Consider the following 8719-nt stretch of genomic DNA (forward strand, 5'->3'; position numbering starts at 1 on the left):
AATCGAGATGGTTTGGGGTGAGCTGGACCGCAGAGTGAAGGCAAAAGGGCCAACAAGTGCTAAGCATCTCTGGGAACTCCTTCAAGACTGTTGGAAAACCATTTTCGGTAACTACCTCTTGAAGCTCATCACGAGAATGCCAAGACTGTGCAAAGCAGTAATGAAAGCAAAAGGTGGATACTTTGAAGAACCTAGAATATAAAACATATTTTCAGTTGTTTCACACTTTTTTAAGTATTTCATGCCACAGCATCTTGCAGCGGCATGCTATTCCATCCGGTTTGCATTTAGTTGGACCATAATTTATTTTTCAACAGGACATTGACCCCAAACATACCTCCAGGCTGTGTAAGGGCTATTTGACTAAGAAGGAGAGTGATGGGGTGCTACGCCAGATGACCTGGCCTCCACAGTCACCAGACCTGAACCAAATCGAGATGGTTTGGGGTCAGCTGGACCGCAGAGTGAAGGCAAAAGGGCCAACAAGTGCTAAGCATGTCTGGGAACTCCTTCAAGACTGTTGGAAAACCATTTCCGGTAACTACCTCTTGAAGCTCATCACGAGAATGCCAAGAGTGTGCAAAGCAGTAATGAAAGCAAAAGGTGGCTACTTTGAAGAACCTAGAATATAAAACATATTTTCAGTTGTTTCACACTTTTTTAAGTATTTCATGTCACATGTGTTAATTGATAGTTTTGATGCCTTCAATGTGAAACTACAATTTTCAGAGTCCTGAAAATAAAGAAAACTCTTTGAATGAGGTGTGTCCAAACTTTTGGTCTGTACTGTATATGTGAAAACTTTCTGACAAGTTCAATTTGTTCTAAGCAAGAAATTAATAGAATCAGGAAAACATCAAATGGCTCTTCATTCACATAGTATATGTATCTTGTTCATGAGAAATCTTCATTTTTCCCAATATATTAATGGATTGTTCTTTTTATTACTACTCTCCATACAAAAGAAGTAGTATTATTATAGGTAATACATAGCAAGTGCTTCTAGTAAGTGGATCTAGAGTAGTTAGGTCCATTTAGGCTGCTTTCACACATCCGGCTTGAGCTGTGCCGCTCAATCCGGCTGTGCAAGCTATGCAACGGATGCGGTGAAAACACCGCATCCTTTGCATAAGTTTTTTCCATGCGGCCCGTCCGGTTTTTGCTGCTTGCGGCATGCTACTGAGCATGCGCAGTGGCAAAAAACGCATGCGGCGGCCGGATGCGGTTTTTGCCGCATCGCGCCGCATCTGGCCGCCATAGGCATGCATTGAAAAATGCGCCGCATCGGCCGAATGCGGCGCGATGCGGGTTTTTTTGCCGCACGAAAAAACGTCCCAGGCAACGTTCCATCCGGCCGCCGCATCGGCTAAATCTGCCGCATGCGGCAAAAAAGGGACCGAACGCGAGCCCATGCGGCACAATGCGGCACTAATTAAAGTCTATGCAGAAAAAACGCAACCGGCAGCAAAAAAAAAACGGTTGCGATTTTCCTGCAAAGTGCCGGATTGTGCCGCATTGCAGAAACCGGAGGTGTGAAAGCAGCCTTACAGTATACTTACCTTGAGATTATGACCTTGCCTTATTCAATAATGTAGCAATATCTTGTTCTTTTTGTACTGTTCTTGAAGTGACTGGAACTTGATGACAACATGCTGCAGTGGCATATAGCAGGAATTACTTATTGTCTCTTGTAAAACACACTGTTTTATGCAGTGCCCATAACGGTTACAACTCTAAAATTCACCCTTCCAGATAGATGAGCATTTCTGAAGCCATTGCAAATCATAACTACTGCAGCTATATATCACACCAGTTTCCACATCCCCTTAGAGAGTTTGCTTTTTATCATTCAGTTTCATTTTGCTAGACTGTTCCATTTTATAAACTATAAAGGATAAGGACACAAGACGAACTAAACAAGTAAAAGTATTATTAAATGGGTTATCTTATTTTATACATATAAAAAAAAAATCATTTTTAAAAGGGATCTCCAGGGAGAAGTACATAGTGTCTGGATTGTACTAAAATGCAGAAATATGCATTGAAAATATAATGAACAGTGTTCTAATAGGCAGTGAAGGATAAATTGGAATCAGGGCACTCACCACTCATAAGTTTCACTTCTTTTATCTAAAGGGAACCAACCAGCAGGATTTTCCTATATAACGTAAAGCCAGTGCTATACTGGTGCTAGGATACTGAATGTAAGCATACATTTTGTTTTGAGATTAGGTGTTTTATTTCAGAAATATGTGCAAGTAATGTTCCAGCAAAGCACTGCTATTCGATTGACAGGTGCAACAGGGGCTGGAATATGTGGGTTGGGTCTAGCTATCTATTCCCATCTCGTCTGCCTGCCTGGTCTTCCTCCCCCTTAAATTCCGAGTAGCATTTGTAAGTATTGTGCTGCTCCTGTTCTTCTGGTTGCGGTCAATGGTACGTTGGTTCATTAGGGGAGCATTGGTTGAATGGAGAACTGGTGGGCTAGATACTGAAATGTTTAGGCCTGAAAAGCGTGGTCAACGTTTGTGCCCTTGAAAGCCAAAAAAATGATATTTTGATATTGCTGAGAAAGCCCTGGAGAATCAGGAAGAACAGCTGACCTGGAGATGTATCACCATCTGGTACTAGTGGGCTAAAGTAATCAGAGGTCAGATTTTGGACTCTTTGTGGGCTACAACTAAGTTGTTAGACTGAGGATGAGTCAGTTTTGTGGAGTTTTGAGGGGTTATGAAAAATGTCAACATACTAATAAGCTTAGGATAGTCTGGTCGTGAAACAGACCTAAACCCTGGGAAAACTACAATCTAGGAGGAATGCATGGGACATCTGCCTGGAATGATGACTGGCCTGAGGTCTGTAGTATGGTTAAATTGATCAAGCCTTTTGGTGTGGTGGAAACACTGGGAGTGTATAGAGAGATTGGTTCAGGAAAGACTAGTAGGAATTACCCAAGGAGCAGCATTACCTCTCAAACTGTTTGTACACAGACAGTTTTGTTGAAAAATCGAACTGTAGGTTATAGAATTAGCATACATAAAAACTGTAGAGACGGCACGTTACACTGGAAAATGTGTCACGGCAATCAATGTTGTTAGCATAACATGTTGATCTAATGTTAAGCACATGAACGTCATGCTATATAAATAGCAGAGATACTACTTTGCATTGCACTGCAGCGCTTCACTAGATTCTTACAACATCTTTTCTGGAACACTATCCAGATGTCTGTGCGAAGTCAACACTGACCTGAAGTCCATGTGAGTAAAGGTACCGTCACACTAAGTGACGCTCCAGCGATCCCACCAGCAACATGACCTGGCAGGGATCGCTGGAGCGTCGCTACACGGGTTGCTGGTGAGCTGTTGATCTCACCAGCAACCAGTGACCAGCCCCCAGCCAGCAGCGACACGTGGAAGCATGCTACGCTTGGTAACTAAGGTAAATATCGGGTAACCAACCCGATATTTACCTTGGTTACCAGCGCACACCGCTTAGCACTGGCTCCCTGCACACCTAGCCACAGTACACATCGGGTTAATTACCTGATGTGTACTCTGCTACGTGTGCAGGCATCAGGGAGCCGGCTTCTGCGGACACTGGTAACCACGGTAAACATCGGGTAACCAAGAAGCCCTTACCTTGGTTACCCGATATTTACCTTCGTTACCAGCGTCCGCCGCTCTCACGCTGCCAGTGCCGGCTCCCTGCTCCCTGCACTCCTAGCCAGAGTACACATTGGGTTAATTACCCGATGTGTAGTCTGGCTATAAGTGCAGGGAGCCGGTACTGGCAGCGTGAGAGCGGCGGACGCTGGTAACAAAGGTAAATATCGGGTAACCAAGGTAAGGGCTTCTTGGTTACCCGATGTTTACCGTGGTTACCAGCGTCCACAGAAGCCGGATCCCTGCTCACTGCACATTTAGTTGTTGCTGTCTCGCTGTCACACACAGCGATGTGTGCTTCACAGCGGGAGAGCAACAACTAAAAAATGGTCCAGGACATTCAGCAACAACCAGTGACCTCACAGCAGGGGCCAGGTTGTTGCTGGATGTCACACACAGCGACATCACTAGCAACATCGCTGCTTCGTCACAAAAGTCGTGCCTCAGCAGCGATGTTGCTAGCGATGTTGCTTAGTGTGATGTGGCCTTAACCTTAGAGAGACTATTATAACCATTATATCTAAAGTCTATTCACATTGTGTTCTGTAATGTTCAAATAACAGCACAACCTAAAGTGAACTGCAACCACCATGCTCCTCTGTCTTATATAAGATTTGTAACCGTCAATCTCACTGAGCCACTGTGGTTCGAAGAATGGAAAAAGAAAAACATTCCTCATTTACTCCAAGGAACAGGCTAATGCATATTAAATGAGGACTAGAGATGGGTGAAACCGCAGATGTTTAGGTTTGACGGTTCTGGACGGACTTTAAAAAAGTCAAGTTTGGGCCCAGACTTGCACTCCAAACATGAGCCCGGATGCCAAACCCCATAAAAGTCTATGGAGACGCAAACTTTATTGATATAAAATGGTGTTAGAGCTAGGGGGCTGCAAAAGGAAGCAAAATAAGGATTAGAGCATGACAGTTATACTTACTGAGTCTCCGGGCAACTGTCACACGGCTTCCGGTGATTGGTTGTAGTCAGACTGCTGGTATGTCGGCATCTGTCATTGGTTGTAGAGTGGAAAAATAAATAAATAATTTGAAAAAAATGGAATAGGGTCCCCCGTATATTGATATCTAATGCAGATAACGCAAACAGCTACAGGCTGCAGCTCCCAGCTGTGTGCGCTATCTTGGATCTGTATCAAAACACTGGGGATCACATGTGGCTTTTTTAAAATTATTTAAATAGATAAGTTTAAAAACTGGCATGCAATACCCCCAATTTTGCTACCCAGTCAAAATAAAAGTGGACAGATGTGGACTGGTATTCTCAGGTTGGAAATGTGCATGGTTGTTGGGCCCTCCCCAGCCTACTAATTGCAGTCCGCAGCCACCCCAGAATTGTCACCTATATTAGTCAGCTGACATGTGCCTCTAACAGCTATGTGTGGAATAGAGATACGCCCACTGCTATTAACTTGTTAAATCCCTCTTGTAAATCTCTGACAGCGGGATTTAACACATGCCAGGTGGGAACGCAACATTCCCGACTCCCATTGGTGTGCCCCATGACATCAACACGGGACACCAATGCGTCTATCATGATGAACTTTCTGTGACTGCCAGCTGCGAGCTGGCTTTCATACCAGATCATGATTTCAGCTATACAGAACAGTGCTGATGAGCTGATGCAGCTTCAAGACTTTTAAGAGGACAAGTAAATACAATAAAAAGTTTTTTTAAAAAAATATGAAAAAAACAAAGTTTAAATCTCCCCCCTTTTGCCCTACTGAAAATAAAATAATTAAAAAAAATAAAATACACATATTTGGTATCCCTACATTCACAATTGTCTGATCTATGAAAATATAATAAAATAAATAAATAAAAAATGGCGACAGAAGAGAATTTTGTTTTCTTTTTTTTTTTTTTACAGATTTCTGAAATTTTTTCACTAATAAAATACAGTCATATGAAAAAGTTTGGGCACCCCTATTAATGTTAACCTTTTTTCTTTATAACAATTTGGGTTTTTGCAACAGCCATTTCTGTTTCATATATCTAATAACTGATGGACTGAGTAATATTTCTGGATTGAAATGAGGTTCATTGTACTAACAGAAAATGTGCAATCTGCATTTAAACAAAATTTGACCGGTTCAAAAGTATGGGCACCCTTATCAATTTCTTGATTTGAACACTCCTAACTACTTTTTACTGCCTTACTAAAGCACTAAATTGGTTTTGTAACCTCATTGAGCTTTGAACTTCATAGGCAGGTGTATCCAATCATGAGAAAAGGTATTTAAGGTGGCCACTTGCAAGTTGTTCTCCTATTTGAATCTCCTATGAAGAGTGGCATCATGGGCTCCTCAAAACAACTCTAAAATGATCTGAAAACAAAGATTATTCAACATAGTTGTTCAGGGGAAGGATACAAAAAGTTGTCTTAGAGATTTAAACTGTCAGTTTCCACTGTGAGGAACATAGTAAGGAAATGGAAGACCACAGGTACAGTTCTTGTTAAGCCCAGAAGTGGCAGGCCAAGAAAAATATCAGAAAGGCAGAGTAGAAGAATAGTGAGAACAGTCAAGGACAATCCACAGACCACCTCCAAAGACCTGCAGCATCATCTTGCTGCAGATGGTGTCAATGTGCATCGGTGAACAATACAGCGCACTTTGCACAAGGAGAAGCTGTATGGGAGAGTGATGCGAAAGAAGCTGTTTCTGCAAGCATGCCACAAACAGTCGCCTGAGGTATGCAAAAGCACAATTGGACAAGCCAGTTACATTTTGGAAGAAGGTCCTGTGGACTGATGAAACAAAGATTGAGTTGTTTGGTCATACAAAAAGGCATTATGCATGGAGGTAAAAAAACATGGCATTCCAAGAAAAGCACTTGCTACCCACAGTAAAATTTGGTGGAGGTTCCATCATGCTTTGGGGCTGTGTGGCCAATGCCGGCACCGGGAATCTTGTTAAAGTTGAGGGTCGCATGGATTCAACTCAGTATCAGCAGATTCTTGACAATAATGTGCAAGAATCAGTAACGAAGTTGAAGTTATGTAGGGGATGGATATTTCAGCAAGACAATGATCCAAAACACCGCTCCAAATCTACTCAGGCATTCATGCAGAGGAACAATTACAATGTTCTGGAATGGCCATCCCAGTCCCCAGACCTGAATATCATTGAAAATCTGTGGGATAATTTGAAGCGTGCTGTCCATGCTCGGTGACCATCAAACTTAACTAAACTGGAATTGTTTTGTAGACAGGAATGCTCAAATATACCTTCATCCAGGATCCAGGAACTCATTAAAAGCTACAGGAAGCGACTAGAGGCTGTTATTTTTGCAAAAGGAGGATCTACAAAATATTAATTTCACTTTTATGTTGAGGTGCCCATACTTTTGCACTGGTCAAATTTTGTTTAAATGCGGATTGCACATTTTATGTTAGTACAATAAACCTCATTTCAATCTAGAAATATTACTTAGTCCATCAGTTATTAGGTATATGAAACTAAAATAGCTGTTGCAAAACCCTAAATTGTTATGAAGAAAAAAGGTTAACATTAATAGGGGTGCCAAAACTTTCTCATATGACTGTACTGTGTAATATATATATATATATATATATATATATGGTATCTGCGTACTCGTACTGCCAGGTCAGTTTTACCACATAGTAAAAATGGTGGATAAAAAAAAAAATGATGTCTTTCAAAAATACAACTTGTCCCGCAAAAAACAAATTCTCATATGGCTATACTGACTGAAAAATTAAGAAGTTATGACTCTTGGAAGACGGGAGGAAGAAACAAAAGTGCAAGAACGGAAAATGGCCATGGCGTCAAGGGGCAGATTCTTAACAAATAAATATTACATACGGATCCTCATAAGGTTGAAATTTTTCTATGGATTCTAATGAGACAATCTTTTACACGCTTGTGTATACGTCATATGTTTATTAAAGGATTGGATAGCAAGGCTATTTTCTTCCAAAATCCCTGCCACATTGGTTGTCCACAGATCGAGTGTAGTGTTTAGAGATGAGCGGGCCCATGGAAGTTCAGTTCATCGGGTTCAGCTGGACTTTAGATAAAGTTCGATTTGGGACCAGGACTTGACCTGAACCCCAATGGAAGTCACTAAATGGGTGGTTCGTGTCTCCGCCCACATGCAGCCAGCCATAAACAGAGCACTTCCGTCGGTGGTTTTTTTTTCTGTTTTTTGGGGGGCACACTACAATTGATCACACTGTTGCTACCCCCAGGGCGCACTGTTCAAGCACTACAAGCGGTTCGCAGAGCACTGAGTGCATCCGATCACAGCAATGTTTCCGCGAGTGTTTTGCATACATAAAGCATCCAAACTCTTGGGGTTTTTTAAAGTCTGTGTTCAGTACGAACCCCGAACTTTGGGTTTGTTCCTCTTTAGTTGCGTTGCATCTCAACCAACTTCATTTACATTGACTTGAACTGCAATGTCCAATGTAACCCATGGGCATGCATGGCACTATGGAAGAAAACCGCTTTGTTTTTTTCCAGTTTGCACAACCCCTTTAAAAAGGGGCCTGACACATATCATGTAAGGAAGGGAATGTCAGAAAAGTTAATTTCAATATTTCCAGCTATCATAGTTTACAAATCCATATTAATGCAGCTCAGTATCGTGCAGAGTATAATGTATCGCTACAAACACCTGACACTACTCCATCTAAATGCACCGGGATCAGGTGGCACAAAACACAAATCTACCATGCATATTTAGAGGTCCGTGAAATGTCTATTGTATCCTGTTTCTCCATATCACCCACAATGTCCGGCATGTAACATTATCTTACATTTTTAATTGAGACTTTGGCAGTTCATGTGGAAAGCAATAACAATTGTGCAATTCAGTTATTATTTCCTGCATTGTTCATTAACCATCTAGCTGCCAAAACCAGAAGAATTATGGCAAAAAACTAGGAGATGGCTGTCAGTGAATTACTGTGCAATTACCGATTTCTCTTTAAAGACAGTTTAGTGATGAAATTAAAATATGAAAATTGTGGTTAATGTTGAAGATCCTGGAGGCTTATAGCTATTGTGCGACAAA

This window comes from Anomaloglossus baeobatrachus, chromosome 3 (genome assembly GCF_048569485.1).
Source record: "Anomaloglossus baeobatrachus isolate aAnoBae1 chromosome 3, aAnoBae1.hap1, whole genome shotgun sequence".
NCBI classification, from domain to species: Eukaryota; Metazoa; Chordata; class Amphibia; order Anura; family Aromobatidae; genus Anomaloglossus; species Anomaloglossus baeobatrachus.